This window comes from Hemicordylus capensis, chromosome 1, assembly GCF_027244095.1.
Source record: "Hemicordylus capensis ecotype Gifberg chromosome 1, rHemCap1.1.pri, whole genome shotgun sequence".
In the NCBI taxonomy this organism is placed as follows: Eukaryota; Metazoa; Chordata; class Lepidosauria; order Squamata; family Cordylidae; genus Hemicordylus; species Hemicordylus capensis.
In genome coordinates this window covers 375,498,222-375,519,628 of record NC_069657.1, presented here as the reverse complement: position 1 = coordinate 375,519,628, position 21,407 = coordinate 375,498,222, and the positions used below count along the sequence as shown (strand labels likewise).

The 21,407-nt window shown below is 42.7% G+C and overlaps 1 long non-coding RNA gene across 1 annotated transcript in view; it reads left to right on the top strand.

The window, feature by feature from the left end:
- The window catches only part of LOC128340990 (uncharacterized), a 70,382-nt gene extending 49,180 nt beyond the window's left edge, over positions 1-21,202 (top strand). The window contains exons 2-4 of the long non-coding RNA XR_008314130.1: positions 17,755-17,852; positions 19,179-19,304; positions 21,009-21,202. This is a non-coding gene — a long non-coding RNA (uncharacterized LOC128340990). The remainder of the gene's footprint in view (positions 1-17,754; positions 17,853-19,178; positions 19,305-21,008) is intronic.
- The last annotated feature ends 205 nt before the right edge of the window (positions 21,203-21,407 follow it).

Genomic DNA, 21,407 nt, shown 5'->3' with positions numbered 1-21,407 from the left:
ACATGTGGTTTTTATAAATATATAAAGCTGTCTGCCTTATATGGAGTCAGCCCATTGGTTCATTTAATACAGTATTGTCTACAATGGCTGGCAGCAGTTCTCCAGCTTCTCGTGGAGAGTATTTTCCAGTCCTGCTACTTTTAATGGGTGATGATGGGGGTTGTTCTGGCACCTCTTATGTGCAAAGCATATGCTCTAACCCAAAGCCATAGCCCCTCTCCTTATTTGTGATTTTTCTAGGTTCCTTACCAGCGTAATTATTAAAGTTAGTGGTTCCTTCTCTTCCTTATCCCTTTCCTTTCCTTACCACTGTGCTCATTTATGCTTCTCATCCCAAAGCATTATATGTGGCAATATCATTCTTGTTGCCAAGTACAGCCATTAGGCAAAGTCACAGATGTGCTTCTGGGGTATTTATTGGCCTAAGCTGCTCCTGCGTGGGAGAACCACATTATCACTATAAATCTGTTTTATAAGCTTCATCTTTGCTTTCTCTCAAGGCCATTGCATGTCAAATTCTCATTTTTTGCTCCTAATGTTTGGCTCCTAACATTCATTAAAAAGCAAGAGGAGAAAGAAACACTTCTGATATCTTATTTCCCTATCTGGACATGCCAAAAGTTTGTATGTATGTATGTATCAATTGATTTTTTTTTTTTTTAAAGAGTACCTCTGGTACTAGCACACAAATCTGTTATGGTTAGTATATTTCTCCTACTCTTTTCCTTGCTCCCCAACCTACAGATGTCACTTAACCAATTATACTTTAAAGAAACATTTCTTTTTCTTACTCTGTAGTCATTATTTTTATCTTTGTCATTTCCCCATATTTAGGTATATATTTTAAATTGTATTTTTCAACATTAGCTATCGCCTTTCACTTTAATTTTTTTTTAAAAAAGAAAATGTTTTAAATGACATACGTGTGTGAGAGAGAAAGAGCGTTGGGGAGGGGGGAAAGCCATTAACAATAATCTTAAAGCAATTATGGTACAGAAAGAAAGAAAAGGAATAAACTCTTACAGTTCCCATGATCATTCATAACAGTTTAGCCCTGAACATCCACCACAAATTATAGAAGCTGTTAAAAAATAAGGGTGGTGTAAGACCTCCTCCCATTTCTGATTGGCTCTAAACATTCTGAGTAAAATAGAATGCATGACCACTGCAAAAATAAATATAAAATAAAATGAGTTTACCTTTTATACCCTGATTTAGTTGCAAGTCCCAAAAGTCTAATTTTAATTGTTCAGACAATGTGACCTTTAAGCTGTTTAGAAGAATGTGCGAAACTCCCACCCCACATTTTTAAGTACATGTGCTTGGGGCAAACATCTGCTGAACTATATCTGCTCTCCTTCTGGTGTATAAGAACCTAGCTACACAAACAGCAGTATCATCAAGTGGTGCAGCACCTCAGTGGATTGCCTCATTGCAGGCTGCAGGTTGGAGATGACTAGTTCTGGGCAAGATATCCTAGACTCAAGTCAGATTGACAGGAATTTGAGGATGCTCCAAAAAAGTTCTTTTTTGCCCAAGAGTTCTAAATACAGATAATTAAGAACTTAAGAAAAGCCCTGCTTGACCAGGCCCAAGGTCTATCTAGTCCAGCATCCTGTTTCACACAGTGGCCCACCAGATGCCTCTGAGAAGCCCACAGGCAAGAGGTGAGCGCATGCCCTCTCTTGTGCTGTTGCTCCCCTGCAACTGGTTGCTCCCCTTCATCGTGCAGTTGTTCCCTGCATCTTGCCTCTGAGGCTGGAGGTGGCCTAGAGCCACCAGACTAGTAGACCTGTGCTCCATGAATTTGTCTATGCTCCTTTTAGAGCCATCCAAGCTAGTGGCCATCACCATATCCCAAGGTAAAAAGTTTCATAGATTAATTATGCATTGTGTAAAAAAGTACTTCCTTTTGTTCTTACTACATTTCCCGAACTTTATTTTCATGGGATGACCTCTGGTTCTAGTGGTGTGAGAGGGAGGGAAATTTATCTCTGTACACCCTCTCTACTCCAAGCATAATTTTATACACCTCTATCATGTCTTCCTGTAGTCGCCTCTTTTCCAAACTAAAGAGCCCCAGATGCTGTAGCCTAGCCTCATGAGGAATTTGCTCCAGGCTCTGATCATCTTGGTTGCCCTCTTCTGCGCCTTTTCTAGTTCTACAATACTCTTATGATGACCAGAACTAAATGCAGTACTCCAAATGTGGCCGCACCACAGATTTGTATAATTGCTGCCATAGCCCCCATGAATTCTTTCATCATTGATATGCACCAATGCAAAACCTGTCTAGTTGCTTCTCCATAGATCCAGAATGCAGCTGTTTTTGCCATTGAACATCTTACAGAAGTGTTTCCTGCATTTGGAAGATGAACAATAATTTGTGCACATGGTAAAAAACTAGATTATTCCCTAGCAAGATTCTGTGCTCATCACTCCACTCAGTAACCCATGGCTCATGCAGCTGAATTGTGAATTAGGCCTCTCTCCCTGTTTCCCTAGGCAGGGGTGCTCTTCCTTACCATGTATGGAAGAAATCTAGAGAAACCTGGGTTAGGTAGAGAGTAACATCCCTGCCAACATGTCCCTATTTTCCCATTTAGGTGAATGGGGAAACAGGAATATGTTGGCAGGTATGGAATAAGAGCTTTTTGTTGATAGAAGCTCTATTTTAGAGCAGACCTTTGGTTCATTCTGTGGTATTGGCATATACCTGCTGCATCAGGAAGAAATAAAGTTCACAAGATATGTCTTAGGTTATTAGATTAAGTTATTTTTTCATGCCAGGCTGATCTGATTATTAGAAGTACTACTGCTACTACTATGGCTACAACGACTATTACAAAGTAGAGCTTGTGGTCAGTTATTTAGAATCATGCACACTCTTTAAAAGAAACAGTAAGATTCCAGTCTAAAGTACTTATTTTGTGTACATATTTTTGGCGTCCCCTCTTATGCTTTTCTTTGAAATGCCTATAAAAACCTCTGACCTATAAATGTAAGAGTCTGAGAGGCTACACTAAGGTTGTAGATGAATACATTTTTAAAAAACCTGGCTAATTTCCTTCTCCAGGTGTTCTTGATGTCTGTCATTTTCTGGCAGTGCTGTGGTTTCTACCTCAAAATGCTCTCTGAGAAAGACCCACTGGGGGGAAAATCCCTCACAGTATGAAACAAGTTAGAAGAACGTTTGCTTTTATCCACCTGTCAGTCTCTTTATTATTTCAAAGCTGACTGTTTAAACACACACACACACACACACACACACACACCAGAGTGAACAATGAATAGACTTCTTAAAAAGGACTCATTGCACCTGCTGAGAGGACCAGATGGCCATAACAAATTTGTCAGCGGAATATCCTAAAGTGCATTCCAAGAGGCCAACAGCCCCCTAATCCTCCTTTAGTATAAAAGGACTTTGGTACAGGGCTGAGGAGAGACTTGAAGGAGGTATTGTAGAGGTGCAGTTTTTATGAATGACTATTGGCAAAACAATCTATAATGGCCATATCCATTTGACTCCCCATTACTCTATGCTTTTCTGTACATGAATCTTATCTATTCAGATCTTCAGGTTTGCAGACATAGATTTCAAGTGTATTTGTTTGTTGCAAGACCTTATAAAGCAAAATAAAGCTATTTCCAGACCAGAATGTATCCACAGTCCTTTTCTTTTAAAAAGGCAAGCACAATATTTCCCCTCCACAATAGTGCACAGACAATTTAGTTTCTAGTCAAGCCCACTGAGTTAGAGTTCAATAATCTTAATCCAGACTGCAGAAACCAAGGACGTTTTTATTATGCATCAACATGAAACAGTATCTTTGGGTGACAAATTCAAATTTCCTGTTTTCCATCTTCAGTTCAGAGCTGGACTGCAAAGTGCTTTGCTCTGATGCCAGAATCCCAGTCCTGAATGACTTAATTACCAGTAATATTGATTAAGAAAGATCTTGGCTGTGGTGGTCAGAAGTGATTTTGCCCAGCTGCTATGTCTAACTGAGGCAATTTCTGAAAAAGGCATATCTAGTTAATTAACACAAACCTTGGTTAATTTAGCCTTATTTAAGCATTAGGAAATGTGGGAACTCAGAAACTCAGCCCCCACACTGACTCGCTCAAAAGCTCTGCCCTCCCGCTGACCATGGTTACAGTGTTTGTCTGCAGAGACAAATGCTATATTCATGGACAGATTCTTTCCATGACTGAAACTTCAGCAGAACAGGAAGAATCTGTCCATTAGTAAAGCGTTTGTGTTGTGTGTAGCTTCTGAGCACATCAGCACAGATGCAGGGCGTCAGAGTGCATGCTCAGGGATGCTGCACATGAGCATCCCCCCTTGTTATAATGCCTGGAATAGGGCTTTTGATTATTGTAACTCACTGACACTTGCATAAGGGTATTCACACACACAAACTAACCCAGGCTAAAGCAGCCCAACCTGGGTTAGGCTGTGCATGTGAAGTGCAGGGAGCGAGGTCACTCCTGGCGCTGCACCCACGCCAAAGCCCCACTTTCAAATCTGGCATTTAGCCAAGATTAAGCAAACATGTAGTTTGCTTAACCTCGGCCGGTGATTGTCTGGGCAATCACCGCTGGGTTAAAATGACCCCCCTGCCCCACCGACCCATCGCCATTTCCAGCAGTGAGCCGGGGAGAAGAAACAGCCATGCCAAGGGGCACCCCGGGATGTAAGAGGGGAGATGTCCTCCCACTCCCAGCATCTCCCTCTACCGCACAGCTGCTCGTGTGGGCAAATGGTGCGGCAGACGGGAGGACGGTGGCTGCTCGTCTGTCGGGGAAGGCAGGTGAACTCCCGCCTTCCCTGCAGCCCTCCCCCCCTCCCCCGTGAGGTTGTGTGCATGACCTCTATGTGTGACTGCCTCTGAAAACCATCCAGAAACTGCAGCTAAACTGCTGTTTGGAGCCTGTTTTCTTTAATCATGTGACTCCAATTGCACTGACTACAAGTCAGTTTCTGGGTAAAATTCAAAGTGCTGGTGGTTATTATGTATTTAAAGTCCCAAACAGCTTGGAACTGGCTTACCTAGAGGACTGTCGCCTTCCATATAATTCTGTCTGGCCATTGACGTCTCTGGGACAGGTACTTATACGTATCCCGCTGCCATCTCAGGCAAGCTGGAAATGGCTTTCTCAGCTGTTGCACCCCCTTTGGGGGACTCCCTGGACTGGGAGGTTCACTTGTATCCTTCTCTCATCATAAAATGTTTTTTCAGGCAACCTTTTGACCTTTCTTGCCATTTCTCTTTTCACTTTGATTTAATTATTTGGTTTTTGCCATTTTTATCTGTTGCTCATGCTTCTTCTTCTTCTTAACTGATTATGATTAAGACCATGTTTGTGGCTCACCTTGAGTGGTCCAGTTTGGAAAGAAAAGATGGTACAGAAGTATTCCAAAATTTAAAAAAATCAATAAAACCTATTGAATAGTAATGGAAAAGCATCAAAGTAGGAGAGAAAAATAATCAGATTTCAAATCAGGAAAGTATTTCAGACCATCCATAAAATAGGATGTCTACCCACTTAAAGTAGAAGAGCTAGGAGATCTGTAATGTTGGATGGATAACGCCTTATCTAGACTCCCTCTGAATTCACTTGGATAAGGTTTCTGTCCAATATTTAGCAGTGATGCATCTCACATTCAGAACAGGGGTGTCTGGAATATGAGCTTCTTCCCAGGCTAATTATGAGTCAACCCAAATCTCCTCAACATCAGCCTTCCCCACTTCTGTAGCTGCCTCTTTCTTCCCTTGCCAATTGAAACTGACCTGGTCATGGTGGTAGCCATGGGAAATACAATTACTATAGGCTTCATTCACTTCAGAAACACTGTGAGATCCAAGAATCCTCAAAAAAGTAGTTTCCTAGGGCTTCTTGGTCCTTAGGAAGAACCCATGAGATCTTAGAAATGACAATTAACCAGCTATTCTGCCAGTCAGGAACATGCTCAGAAGCTTCCTGGGAACAACCATCTCTGAAAATTAGTTTTCCATGGATTCTTAGTCCTCAAGCACCCAAGTGCCTCAGGCGTTGTTGTACCATCAAGGCTGTGTTACTGTTCTTGTCACCACTGCTAGTGCTAGGAAGGTTTTAGGGAAAACAGCAGGGGACAGTGGGAATGTGTTTGTGTGAGCGATTGAGGAGATCTTCAGGCCTTCTGTTTCTCCATGAGAGCTGTGGTTGTGAGGGGAGGCCTCCAAGTTTTGTCACATTCGCAGTGACATCAGGAGTGTGACAAGACCTGGGGCTCAGAATGGACCAAGCTGAAAATGAAGTAAGATATTATCCAAGCTCACATTAGCCCATTTTAGGCAAGTCAGGGGTTCTCAAACTTGGGTCCCCATATGTTGTTGGACTGCAATGCCCATCATCCTCACCCACAATGGCCGTGAACTCCCGAGGTAAGTCCATTCTGGATCAAGCCTACAGAAAGGTTCCCATCACTAATAGTTAGTGGATTCATTCAACCATTCAATTTTATTAAGGCATATAGGGAACTTGTCCGAATGGGTCAAATAACAGGCATGATTCAGGGATAATTAGGCACTTAAAGCACTGATTTCAATGGAAGAATTAAGCATGTATTTAAATGTTCCCCACTGAAATTAGTGGTCTTCAAAGTGTTTAAATTTGCCTAAATCATGCTTATTGTTCCTTCATCAGACTTTGGTGTCCCTTTAGCAGTGACAACATGTTTAACATGTTTAGTATGTTTAACAGAAATCCTCCTTCCTTAGGCCCCAGGTAAAGAATACTTTAAAAAAACCAAAAACATACAACCCACTGCTGGTACTCAGTCAAACCACTGAACTTAGAAGCTGCTGTTCCATTACTGAATAGCACTGAGCATTGAAGCAAGATTGCCAGAAATAGTTTCCCAGAAAGCATAAATATTAAGTATGTGTAAAAGTAGGTCATTATAAATAAAAAAAGATCTACAAGGCTGCATTATAGAATCATACATTGCAAGTTAAACATAGGGAGGTTCACAGTGCTTCTTTCATTCTGTAATACTATGAAAGATGCCCAGGAAGTTTTCAGAGGCCATGATCTTTGCTGAATTAATAAGTGTAATGCCAAATGTTCATGAGGCTTGATTTATGCCAGAAATAGGCTTCCAAAGAGTCAGAACTCCTTATCTCAGTGCTCTTTTTTCATGCTTGTTTATGGCCCTGATGAATTTTTAGCCTACTTTCCCTATGAGGTCTCCCAGCTTTCTCTGTCTGTGTGTGTCCATGTGTGTGTCTGTGTGCCCGTGTGTCCTCCCCAACCCAATCAACTTTGCAAAGCCTGGACCAGTATGAACCAAATTGGGTACAATTGTAGGACACATAGGGACACCTCAATGGCATCGTTTGTGATGAGTCATCCATCCTGATTCAAGGTGGTGGACGTCTACACATTTGAGGCACAAGTGGGCAAACTTGTGAACTGCCTAACCGATTTGGACTAGGGATGTGCACAAATCATGATTCATGCACTGATTCAAAAGGCAGTTGGGGCATCTTTAAGAGCGAGGCAAGCAGGTTTGTACCTGCTCCTCCACCACTTGCTGCAGCTTCCTGCTGTGGTGTCACACTCTCCAACACCCCTCACACACTGCCCAGCACACCTCACATGAATGGTGGTGGCATGCACATGGCCTCCACAGATGCACATGGATCATAGAACTGAACCACCAAAGCTGGGCCATTCTTTGAGTGGGCTTGTTATGGGCTAACCTCTGCACCTAACTGACTTGGAAAACACAGTGCTGCCTTTGACCAGGGGTCAAAGTGCTCCCTTTGGCTGGCTGTGGGCATGCAGAGTGCCTTAGCCCTTGAAGCTGGGTCCCAGTTTCCCTTCTGAATTTTCTATATTTTCTTGCCTGCTGCTCTGGCAGAACCTCTGCGGGCAGGACCCTTTGTATCTGCATGATGATATTCACTCTCTTGGCTCCCTTCACCAGACAGCAGACTAAAGGGCAGGTGTAAATGTTGCTCTTCATTCTCCTCCACACTTTCCACCCACATTCTGACTCTGGCAACCACTAGGCTAACCAAGCCTCTGTCCCCGCCCCCACCTGAAGGTAATGACTTCATTCCTGGTATTACTAAGGTTGCCAAGTAACATATTTTCACATTGTGCCTCTGCTTAGTGCAAAAATAAACTGTATGTATGTATGTATGTATGTATGTATGTATATATGTATGTATGTATGTATTTTCAAAAGCCTTGCCTCTGAGTCTGATTGCTCCTATGGGATATCTTTTTTGAGCAGGCTTGGCTACAAATACAGCTGTCAGACCTGCTGCAAGGTCCTTCATTTTTTAAATGTTGATCTCATTCAATTGTGAGTAAATTAGGTTAACTGTTTTAGGTGTTCAGAAGTATTGTTCTGCAAGATCTGGTCACTTATACCTTGAAAGTGTGATAATTGAATGGCAGGGTCATTTTACAGTCCAAACCATCCAAACCCCCTTGATTCAAATTGTCAAAGGGATTCTTAGCATTAGGATTAAGAAATTAGGATTTGAGAAATTGAATAAGGGAGGGAGTATAAGACTCATGAGGGGAAAATCAAATGAGGAGGGCTGGCTTTCTTTTCTAGATATGGACATAAAATTAAGAAATAATTGTTTAATGACCAAATGGTACAGAAAATCAGCCAAAAAGGACATTTTATTAAAGAATCAATCAGCACATCCCAAAATAGTGAAAATACAAACTATAAAAAATGTGATAAAGAGGGCAGAGGATGTCTCCACAGCTGAACATCAAAAGGAATATAGAGAGAAAGCTGAAAATCTAATTAGGAAGAATAGGAACAAATGGCCTGTTTCAAAGAGTTGGAAAAGAGCTAGATTCATTAAGGGTTTGCCAGTACTTAAAATACCATTCATTACTTATATATTTACATGGCAACATTCTTTATCTTTCCAAGATTCCCAGCGAATCTTGGGAAGACAAGAAATTAAGGTGAATGTGGTTTGTGCAGCACCAATGACACTTAAACAACTCTAGATTGTATGATAGGAGGTGTTATGTACAAGATTGTGAAATTTGTGAACAGGGAAAGGAAACTGTGGAGGGAAAGGTGATTTATTGATTAAGTGCCGTCAAGTTGGTGTTGAATCTTAGCAACCACATAAATAATCTCCAGAATTATCTGTCTTCAACTTGGCCTTTAAGGTCTCTCAGTGGTGCATTCATTACTGTCGTAATCGAGTCCCTCCATCTTGCAGCTGGTCATCCTCTTCTCTTTCCTTCAACTTTCCCCAGCATTATGGACTTCTCAAGGGAGCTGGGTCTTCACATAATGTGTTCAAAGTATGATAGTTTGAGCCTGGTCATTTGTGCCTCAAGTGAAAATTCGGGATGGATTTGTTCTATGGTCCATTTGTTTGTTTTCCTGGCTGTCCATAGTATCCTCAAAAGTCTTCTCCAGCACCAAAGTTCAAAAGCGTCAATGCTTTTTCTATCTTGCTTCTTCAAAGTCCAGCTTTCGCATCCATAGAGCGTCATGGGAAAAACCATTGTCTGAACGATTTTAATCTTTATAGGTATAGACACATCACGGCATCTAAATATCCATTCCAAGGTCTTCATTGCAACCCTACCAAGTGCTAGTCTGTGGTGTGTTTCTTGACTGCTGGATCCTTTGCTGTTGACGGTCAATCCTAAAAGGCAGAAGCTATGCACCACTTCAGTGTCTTTAGTGTCAATTCTGAGGCTGGTTTCTGTACCCATTATCATTAGTTTAGTCTTCTTTACATTTAGCTGTAGTCCCATTTTTTCACTGTGCCCCTTGACTTTCATTACTAGAGCTTGCAGATCATTCACATTCTCAGCTATCAGAGTGGTGTCATCAGCATAGCGCAGGTTATTGATGTTTCTTTAACTTTAAAACCACGCTCATCTTCTTCCAATCCAGCTTCTCTCAGTATACATTCAGCATATAAACTGAATAAAAAAGGAGAAAGTATACAGTCTTGTCTTACTTCTTTGCCAATTTGGAACCAGTCTGTTTCACCATTTTCTGTCTGGACTGTGGCTTCCTGTCCTTTGTATAGGTTTCTCATGAGAACAATAAGATGTTCTAGGACACCCATTTTCCTAAGGATATTTCACAACTTGACATGGTTGACACAATCGAAGGCTTTTCTGTAGTCAATAAAGCACATATTGACTTCTTTTTGGTATTCTTTGGCTTTCTCAATTATACAGCATACATCAGGAATGGTGTCTCTTGTTCCTCGACCTTTTCTGAAACTAGCTTGAACATCCGGCATTTCCCTTTCCACGTAGGGCTCTAATCTGCGTTGGATGATCCTGAGAATTATTTTGCTAGCATGTGAAATTAAGGATATTGTGCAATGGTTTGCACAATCTGTTCAGTCTCCTTTATTTGGTCGGGGTATGTAGACTGACCTCTTCCAATCTGTTGGCCACTGTGTTGTTATTCAAATTTGCTGGCATAGTTTGGTTAGAGCCTTGACTGATTCTTCTTCTGAAGCCTGCCATATTTCTGTAGCTATTCCATCAATTCCTGTAGCCTTCTGACTTGGAAATGACCGGAATGATGATCCAACTTCATTTTCCTGTACTACAGGTTCTTGCAAGTAAGGAATATCTTCTAGAGTATCTTGGATGTTGATGTCCCTGCTGTACAGATTTTCAATATACTCCTTCCATCTCTGTTTGATCTTCTCTGTATCAGGTACTATCTGTCCTTTGGCATCCCTTAACATACCAATTCGAGGTTGGAACCTCCTTCTGAGTTCAGAGGTCTTTTGGAAAACTTGCCTTGTTTTTCTGTGTCTATTTCCATCGTCAAGGTCTTTACAGATGTCACTGTAGTATTGCTCCTTGTCTCTTCTAACAGCTTTCTGAAATTCCCTATTAAGTTCCTTCCTGAGGTCTTTATCTTTCTTGATTTGGCTTCTCTCCTCTTCTGGGCAATTTCCACCATCTGTTCTGACATCCATTTTGCTTTCTTCTGTTTCTTAGTCTTTGGCAGTCTCTTTCCACATTCATCACATTCAGAACTTCAAAGTGGTTCCTGATGTTCTCCTTGAAAATGGTTGGAACATTCTCAAGATCATATCGTGGAAGCTGGATAGCTTTGTTTCTCTGCTTTAGTTTGACTTGGAACTTGCACAGGAGCAGTTTGTGATCGGTTCCACAGTCAGCCCCTGGCCATGTCTTTGCTGTTATAACTGAACTCTTCCACTTCTTTGCACCAATAATGTAATCAATTTGATTTCTGTGTACTCCATCTGGTGATGTCCATGTGTATAGGCACTGCCAAGATCATTGGCTTGGCAGAAACTAATAAGTCATTCTCCTGCTTTGTTTCTGTTTCCTAGGTCATATAGGCCAACTGTGTTTTCTTCCTTACCTTTTCCAACTTTGGCATCGCAGTCTCCAACTACCAGCAGCATATCTTGCTTGCATGTTCTGTCAATTTCAGACTGAACTTGAGCATAAAATTCATCAACCTCCTCTTCTTCTGCACTAGTCATTGGGGCATAGACTTGAAGAACTTTCATGGTTGACAATGGTTATCCACGAAATCTAAATGGTATTTGTTGGTCCTGACCACTTTGTACCCAAGTACTGTCATTGCTATATTCTTTTTGACTATGAAAGCAACACCATTCCTTCTTTGTTTTTCATGTCCTGAGCAGTAAACGGTATGATTTTCTTACTGAAAGTGTCCCATTCCAGTCCATTTTAATTCACTGATGCCCAAAAATGTCAATCTGTAGTCGATTCATTTCATCTTTCGCTGTGTCGAGCTTTCCCATATTCATGCTTCTTACGTTCCATGTCCCCATTGTAATTCTGTCTCTGCAGCTTCAGATTTTCTTTTCCCGCATGGCAACATCAGCCGCTAGACATCCAAAAGGCTTTAATCTAACTGCATCATAAACACCATCGGTACTCTTAGAGATCCTCAGCTCTTTCTCAGCAGCATGTTGAATACCATCCGACCTGAGGGGCCCATCATCCGGCACTACATTGACAATCATTCCATTTTGTCTACCCATGTGGTTTTCTTGGTAAAATACAGGAGTGGTTACCATTGCCTTCTCAGTATGAGATGATGCCTTTGTTGTTGTCACTGAAGTGATCGTCCACCTCCAGCACCTTCCTATATTGCTGCTGCCCAATATAGGTGCCTAATTGCTTTAGCTGGGAGGCTGGGATGACCTTTGTGCTTTGGGTGACCCTACTGGGAGTATACCTCCTGGCGTACTTTGCTCATCCCTCCCAGGAACACACACACACACACACCCGTGCCACAATGAGGCAGCATAGCAGGACTTGAGGGTGGGTGGGGAAAAGGTGAGGAAAGTGCGTGGAGGACTACGGGGGGAAGGTGCAACATATAAAATTCAATGGTTAGGTTGTACTTCATTCTATATTGGGGAATGAGGTAGATCATTGAAAGATAGGTATAAGGAACATCTAGCAGATATGAGGCATTGTGCACAGAGAACAAAACCCTGGTCCTTGCATATGAGGATAAAGCATGAAGGCCAAATGGTGTCTACTAAAATATCTATTTGGGGGATTGAAAGGAACCTACAAAGAAGGAAATAAAGGAAGCATTATTGATAGAGAAATTGAGACCTGACATTAATGCTCAGGAAGCATTGGCTAATGCCATAAAGTTTATTAGTCTCTGAGAAGAATCCTGTGATTCCCCTTTTCAATCTTTCCCCGACTCCTTGCTCATTATCTCTCCGCCAGTCATGGAACAGAGTGCTATCACGTCTAAAGAATTTAACAGCTGGGGAACAGAGGAGGTTTTTATCTGTGCTTATTTGTGTGTTTAGCTGAGGATGGTGTGTTACACTGAAACGTCTTATGTGTATCAACGTTTAGTTTTTCTTTTTGCGCAATAAAGGATCTATTTGTTGAGAGTTGGATTTAATATGTGCATTGCATTGCCGACATATCAATTTAGTATTAAGAGCTTTATAGTGATTAGCAAAAGGAATAGGGGAGAAAGAATCTGTTTTAGATAGCTTAAACTTTGGGCCCTACAGACTAGCTTCAGGGCTACTTTTATGTTTTGCCCTGTCTGTCTGTCTATCTATCTAGCTAGCTAGCTATTGAATTTCTATACCGCCTAATATAGAAATCTCTAGGAGGTGTACAGATTAAAACATAATATAAAATATAAAACATTTAAATTAATAAAACAGATAAAAATCACAATAGATACAAACACATTAGAATTTAAAAAATTAGGCCCTTCAGGGTCCTCCTAAAAACAAACAGAGAAGGAGATGCTCTTATTTCAGCAGGGAGCGTGTTCCCAAGCCCGGGGGCAACCACAGAGAAGGCCGAGTCCCAAGTTGCTGCCAAACGAGTTGGTGGCAACCATAACTGGACCTCTCCAGATGATCTTAATAGGTGACAGAGTTCACGACAGAAAAGGCACTCTCTTAAGTACCCTGGACCTAAGCTATTAAAGGCTTCATAGGTAATAACCAACACTTTGTATTTCATTTGGAAACATAGCAGCAGCCAATGCAGTTTAGAATTGGTGTTATATGGTTCCTTCAGGTAAACCCAGAGACCAATCTGGCTGCCGCATTCTGTACCAATTGTAGTTTCCAAACTACGTACAAAGGCAGCCCCACGTAGAATGCATTACAGTAGTCAAGCCTAGAGGTTACCAGCATATGTACCACCATTTTAAGGCCATTTGTCTCCAGAAATGGACATATCTGGCGTATCAGCTGAAGCTGATAAAAAGCACTCCTGGCCACAGCATCAGCCTGAGAAACCAGGGAGAGTTTGGAATCCGGGATCACACTCAGACTATGAACCTGATCTTTTGTGGGACTGTAACCCCATCTATTTTAGTTGCAACTATACCACAACACTTATGAAATATACCCAGTATAAAATATACATAGGGAAAATTAAAATCACATTTAAGAAAAAAACATTTCCCTAAAAAATACTCCGTTATGATTAACTGAATTAAATAGAAAGATAGATAAATCATTTTATTGTTCAGCCATAGGCCATTATAAAAGAATACAGACAAACATGCAGCAAATGAAAACAAACACACCTCATGTGAATGAAATAATCTCTGGTATATTCTAACATATTTTGCCACTGTCTGGATTGCAACCCATTTGTTATTCACACTTGTAAGTTTGGTTTGGAGTAATTACTCCACAGGTTAGACTCCAAGCATTGGTGCACATGTGCATAGAATATGGCAACACAAGAGTGTCCTGCATTAGAGATCCTCTACATCTCAAAACAAGGAGGACGTGGCTGCCTCCTCAACTTTGCAAACTGGTTGGATGTGCCAGCAACATCCTGTATCACGCCCCTGTGCTGGCCCAGGTTTTTCATTCTCCATGGAACTTTCCCAGGCAATTCTGGTGATCTGGACAGGTTCCCAGTACACAAAGTCCATGTATTAAAGGAAATGTGAAACACTTAAGATTGGGATTGGGGAGAGGATGAAGCAAAATCACATTCACTTATCCTTTCTTTTCCAAATCTTGCAATTTAAATGGAATGTATTGCATTTTTTGGGAAAACACTTTCACTTATTGGTATGCATGTAATTAGAAGAAAAAATAAATGTGGTGAAACATGAAAAGGCTCTAATAATGAGGGGGAGGGGGTCTGTCCCACCGCAACCTAGGATGATGTTTGTTTTATTTATTTGTCATATTTTTATACTGCCTGATATGTACATCTTTAGGTGGTGTACAAAATTTAAAACACAATATAAAACAGAATGAAAAGAGTTAACATTTCACTGAATTCAGTAAAAACAATCCCATTAAAACCAATTAAACAGTTTATAATGTGTAAATTGCAATGGATCATCCAATTAAAATGTGAAATGCTGAGGGATCACCCGGCCAAAGCAGTCCATGCAGATCCAACAAAACTCCTGCTCCACTTGCAGCTTCTTATGCAAGGGCCAGTCTACTGAGGAGCACCATGCGGCTGTGAGGTCCCCTGGTCTCTCTTCAGACTGCATGCTCACAAGTTGAGCTAACCCACCAAAGGGTTAGTGTGTGGCTCCCTACTCTCCACGGTAAAAGATAGAACAGAATCTCTGCCAAAAAACCAAAAAAAACCCCACCCATGATTCCCCATGAAGCCTTGCTTGTACCCAGAGGAAATATTGATGCTCCATTTGTCATAGCCACCGTGCACAGATGGGGAAACACCAGGTTCTGGAATGGACCTTTAAACCTGTTCAAAATTTCCAGGCCTGATCCAGCCTAGTGCTGTATGCAGATCTGCTTCCATGGGGATTCATGGGAGAGGGGAGTCCTGATTTCCAGGGACCCCAAGAGAGCAGGGTCGCTGTTTCTGGGCACAAGCAAGGGTGCACATGTCCACATGGGCATGCTCTGACAACAACTTGGTCGCAGTCACCAAGACAGGGAAAGCACTTGCCAGGGTACCTGTCCCTGCACCTTTCCTCCATAGAGCACCCTGGCTTGATATAGAGACCCAATGGCCTGACACTCTCATGAGAGAGTGGTCAGTGGGAGAAGCAGTTAATTTTGCAACATGCAACAAAAGTGCCACTGAGCACCTGCTGCCTATTCCTCACAGACGGTAAAAAAAAGCCTGGGTTCAGTCCGGCATAGTGCCATATGCAGATCTGCTTGCATGGGGATTCGCGGGAGAGGGGAGTCCCAATTTTCAGCGATTTCGGGGCACAAGCAAGGATGCACATGTCCACATGGACGGAGGGGCTGGCAGGGGGCATGCTTTGACAGCAACTTGGTGTCAGTTGTCAAGACAGAGAGAGCACTCGCCAGGGTACCTGTCCCCACGCCCTTCCTCTATAGAGGAGCACTAGCTCAATATAGAGTGCCTATGGCCTGTCACTCTCGCGAGAGAGCACCTATAGCCTCTCAAGAATGGGAGAAGGGGATGTTTTCCATCAGGCATCATGACTGCATTTACATGGCAATTTTCTCCCCTTCCCTGTGATGGTCCTTCTCATGAGTTGTGAAGAGGTGTCCCCATGGCCTGGCATTCTCATGAGCAAGTGGTCTTCTTGGAATCAGCATCTGTCGCTGATCCTGCTGCCCGGTTCTTCTCATGAGTAAACCTAGGGAGTGCAAACCCTCAAAGGGGAAGGAGCTGAGGCCCCCTTCCTTAACCTTTCTGTAAAAAACAAACAAACAAACAAACAAACAACTTGGCTGCTTGAGAATCCTTGGTTGGGGCTGCCATTTAAATTTGACCCTGGGTACCCACACCACGCACCATTTGTTTCCTTCCATGGTCCCCTTTGGGATGGGCTGCCCTGTTTATGTTGCCACCTAGAGTGTTTATGCTTGTGAACATACATCATTGTCTCTGTTCTCGAGGAACAAAGCAATTAGTCCCTATCCTGTCACCTCGTCCCCTTTCCCTCCTGCTTGCCAGGTGGGAGGAGCAAGGGACAGAGTGGGAAGAGGGGATGCCCTGTGTGACTGTTCTGCTTGACAGGCTGACAAGCTTGGAATGGGACATGGCGACGTCCTAGGCAACTGCACAGCTGGATAGGTGAGAGGAGGGGCGGGGCTCGTGCTTGGAGAGGAGGCAAGCAAGAAGCACCACAGCCATGGAGCACCCATGATCCTGGGCAGGATCATGCACCACCACCTCTGTGATTGCAATTTCAAAATCTGCATAAAACCATGGTTATAGCAGCACCCAGGTTTGAACATAACCTGGTTTGAACCTTCAGTAGCTGAACCAGCGGTCTTAATGGCGAACCTTAGTGCAAACCAAAGGTTCAATTTGGAGTTTGGCGAGGCAAACCACAGGTCACTTTCAGCCCAAAACCACAGTTTCGCGAATTTGGACATATTGAAGTTCCAACCTCTGCCTTGTTTACCTCTGTGCTACATCTGAACTCCTCCTATGCCTTTAGACCAGGCCTGCTCAACTTTGGCCCTCCTGCAGATGTTGGCCTACAATTCCCATAATCCCTGGCTATTGGCTGCTGTGGCTGAGAATTATGGGAGTTGTAGTCCAGAAACAGCTGGGGGGGCCTAAGTTGAGCAGGCCTGCTTTAGACAAAGCTGCTTTTTCTTTTTTTAAAAAATGCTCTCCCTGGCTGACTGCAGTTTTCCCTATCCTTCATTTGGCTCATCCTTTCACTTGTCTGTTCATATCTACATACACTCAGCAAGCAATATGACTTTGTCCTTGGGGGCTGAGTCCCCTGAAGGCCCTTTTCCTATTACTTGATATCTATGTCTTGCCATGACCAGTTACAGCTGCAGAGGGGTCTGTTTGCCTGGTTGCACCTGTGATTATGGAAATCAGAAGGTGGTTTTAAAGAAATAATATATAATAGGAGAAAGATGTTTTTCCTTGACAATCTTTTGGAAGTGGAACTCAGAATAAGACTTTCAGTGTAGTTTTGTTAATTGATTGAAGCCAGGTGCAGGACAGGTAAATTGGTTCAGTGAGAACAAGAACCAACCTGAAGTATGTACAACAGATGTCAGCCTGCCCTAAATAGGTTTGAATATTTTTTAAAAAAAATTGATAGAAGTGTCTTGAGCAATAGGAAATTTAATCAGTTTTAAAACTGGATCCAAGTGCCTCATGTAAATACAAAAATCCCTTTGCCAGGTCTTTCTGTTTTGTTCATTGGAGTAGATTTTTTTTAAAAAAATATTCCAAGTTTTGTTTTTGTTTTTTTAATTTGGTATTTTAATCTCTCTCTCTCTTTAGCTGTGCACAGAGAGCGTGATCAAACTGTCTTAAGGTGAACTCTTTCATCCTGCCAAGTCTTGAGGAGAATTCTATTACATATTAGATGCAGATCTGAGGTAAAATGATCATCTGTATGGTCTTTTAAACTTGGTTCAGCCAGCCAAACTTTCATACCTGCTCACGGAGCATAGCTATAATTGAACAAGGGGAAGACAAATGTATCTGGGACCCCGAGGGAACATAGAAACATAGGAAGCTGCCATATACAAAGTCTGACCATTGATCCATCTAGCTCAGTTTTGTCTTCACAGTCTGGCAGTGGCTTCTCCAAGGTTGCAGGCAGGAAGCTTTCTCAGCCCTGTCTTGGAGATGCTGCCAGGGAGGGAACTTGGGACCTTCTGCATGCAAGCAGGCAGTTGTTCATCCCAGAGCAGCCCCATCCCCTAAGGGGAATATGGGCGGAGGATCCCCCAGTGGGTGGGAGACAGGGACTCTTTGCTCTTTACTCTCCCCTTGTGCCTCTCTGAAGTAGAAGTGAAGAGGGGCCCATCTTCACTGTATGTCCCAGGGCCCATTCCAACCTTGCTACACTCCTTCCTGCTTGCATGAGATGTTTATTCATGCAAGCTATGCAATGTTGGATGGGATTTGTGTACATTCACAATACCTTTGTCTTATTGCCTGACATTGCCCTAGGTCTCATTGCCTGACTTTCCCTCTGGCTAGACCTATGTACCTCCTCATCAGCTAAGAAAGGGAGGCAGAGGTGCTCTTACCTCTGGACTTCGGGGCCGAAGTCCAGGACCTCCATAGCCCCAGGGAGCCCCTAAATCCTCTTTAGTCTGTCCTGGGTGGTGTGGTCACCTGGAGGAGCATGATGATGCTTAATTTGCAGCAGGCGGGGGTGGGGCTCCAAAGGCCTTTAGGTCCAGGCCCCAAAATTACCTATGTGCACCCCTGAGGGGAGAGGATTTTCATCCACCTGAGTCCTCCTCATAGTGCTGCCTTGTTAGTGGCTGGACTCCTCTCCTGCGACTGGGAGACATTGTCTCCTCAGTATTAACCCCTGCCTGCACGAAATATCTCAGCACAATTTTGACCGACTCATGAGAATGCTCAGAGCTCTCACAAGTGACTGAGCATGCTCAGCAAACTCTTGTTGGGCCTTCTAGTCTGACACCAGGCCAGAATATGCTTCCAAGTTCTACCCCCACCAAATCTCTGCTTGCTGACTTCTATGCTCCACTGCTGGAGCCAGGTAAGGTGGTTTGTCTCATCAAAGCAGTGATCCCCAATGCCCAGTTATTACAAAACCTGCAGAAATGAGATAGATAAGGTGTGAGTTGCAGGTGCTGAATTTTGGTTTAGACAAAGTATAACTGTCTGTCTAGTACAAATATTAGCAGCAAAATACAGCGAAAATGAAATCTCTCTATCTTCAGATCCAAGATGCTGAAAATGCCAGACTTCTCAACTGAGTTGAGATACATGAACGCCTGCAACTATGGTTTCTCTGTTTTGTAGCAGGTGTTCATACCTGCCAACATATCCCTATTTTTCCCATTCAGGTGAGAAAATGTATGGGTGTTGTGATGGTTCTTGTTTTTCTCACACAGGCTTCTGTTAGAAGTACTTGGTGTGCCAAAGCCCCACTTCCCGAAGCAGCAAAATGTTCTAGTGGTTCAGTGCATGCAGCTTAGATTCTGGCTTCCTCTGGAGTTATCCCTGGATAACTGGAGGGTTATAGTACATAAAAACTGTCCTGCTGGATCAGGCCCAAGGCCTATCAGGTCCAGCATCCTGTTTAACAGAGTGGCCTACAAGATGCTTCTGGAAAGCCCACAAGCAGGGGGGAGCTACCATTGGGCGAATGAGTTCAAAGAACCCGGGCTGCGCCCAATCAGAATGCAGCGCCAGCCTAAGTAGCTCCTGAAGGGGCTGCATGGCCCCTTCAGGAGTTAAGAAGAGCCCCTGGTGGTACAGTGGTAAAACTGCCGCCCTGTAACCAGAAGGTTACAAGTTCGATCCTGACCGGGGCTCAAGGTTGACTCAGCCTTCCATCCTTCCGAGGTCGGTAAAATGAGTACCCAGAATGTTGGGGGCAATATGCTAAATCATTGTAAACCGCTTAGAGAGCTCTGGCTATAGAGCGGTATATAAATGTAAGTGCTATTGCTATTGCTATTGCTAAATGGCTGGCGCTGTGTTCCCCTGCGTTCCTCTGCAGAGAAGAGCTGCTCCTGGCTGTGCTGCAAATGCAGCACCAGCCTAGGTAGCTCCTGAAGGGGCCGCATGACCCCTTCAGGAGTTAAAACCAGCCTTTGTTTAGCTCTCAAAGGGGCTGCATGGCCCCTTCGGGAGTTGGACTCCATCTCCCAAATGGCTCCGTTCAGGAGCCAGACCATGCCCCCCGTGTCTGATTTGTCCCTCTCATCAGTTTAAGGTTATGTGCCATCTTACAAAACTCTTTATGGCTTCCCATAGCAGAATATGTCAGGGACATTAATGCCTCATTTGGAAACATCAGATGACCTTCTAGATGACAATGAATACTACTACTTCCAGGGTTTTAAAAACTGTTTTTATTGTTTTAATAATGGTTTTATGTTCTTTTTATAGTTTTCGATTTTAATCATTAATTGATTTTAGTTGGTTTTTAAAAAAATGTAAACCTCCCTGAGCCATTTTGGAAGGGCAGTACAGAAATCAAATCAAATCAAATCAATCCATTAATCAGTTACTACTACTACTACTACTACTACTACTACTACTACTAATATACCACTTTTAAATAAAAAAAGTTCTCAAAGTGGTTTACACAGAAAAAGAAATATGATAGTTTCCTGTATCAAAAGGGCTTGCTGTCTAAAAAGAAACACAAGGTCGATACTGGCAACAGTCACTGAGAAATGCTGCACTGGGGTTAGATAGGGAAGGTTACTCTTCCCCTGCTAAATATAAAAGAGTCACCACTTTAAAAGGTGTCTCTTTGCTCAGTTAGCAGGGGCTACTAGCCAGTTCTCTCTCTAAGAAAACAGTTGGCCAGCTAGCATTCATGATAACAAACTTGCTACATCACAAGCCAGATCAGCTCACTTGGATAGCAAGAAGCCATTTTGTTCATTTTCTTTTTAGTTGACTTCTTCAATTTCCCTGAATCCCTTTGCTTGTTTTAAAATTCCATTGTTTTAAAATATGATGTGCACTGTACTCACTGAGTGCACTGTTTACATTCCATTGATAATTTGTTCTTTCTTATGACTGTTTTACAGAATGAACTTTTTATTGAAGCATGCCTGTGTCCAGTACTGTTTCCAGAAGGTTCTGTTCCTTCAGCCCACTGAAGGCTATTGGTGAGCCTGCTGACAAGGTGCAGTTGAGTAAGCTGATGTTTGTTTCTAAGGATATTTGTTGACTGTGACCAAGATGGTCCTAAAACTTGCTTCTGTCAATAAATCTATGCTACTGAAAATCTTTATTTGTTCTATGCTACTGAAAATCCATCTTTATAAAATATCTCCAAATCAACACATCAGAGCATGTGAAATCAGAATTTCCACATCACCTGTGGGGAAAAGTAGAGAAATTCTGGTTTTGCTTTCTCCAAGGATTTGTAACTTCATCTGCTGTTTCCAGTTGTTCTGTGGAGTGATAAAATTTGAACCCATTGC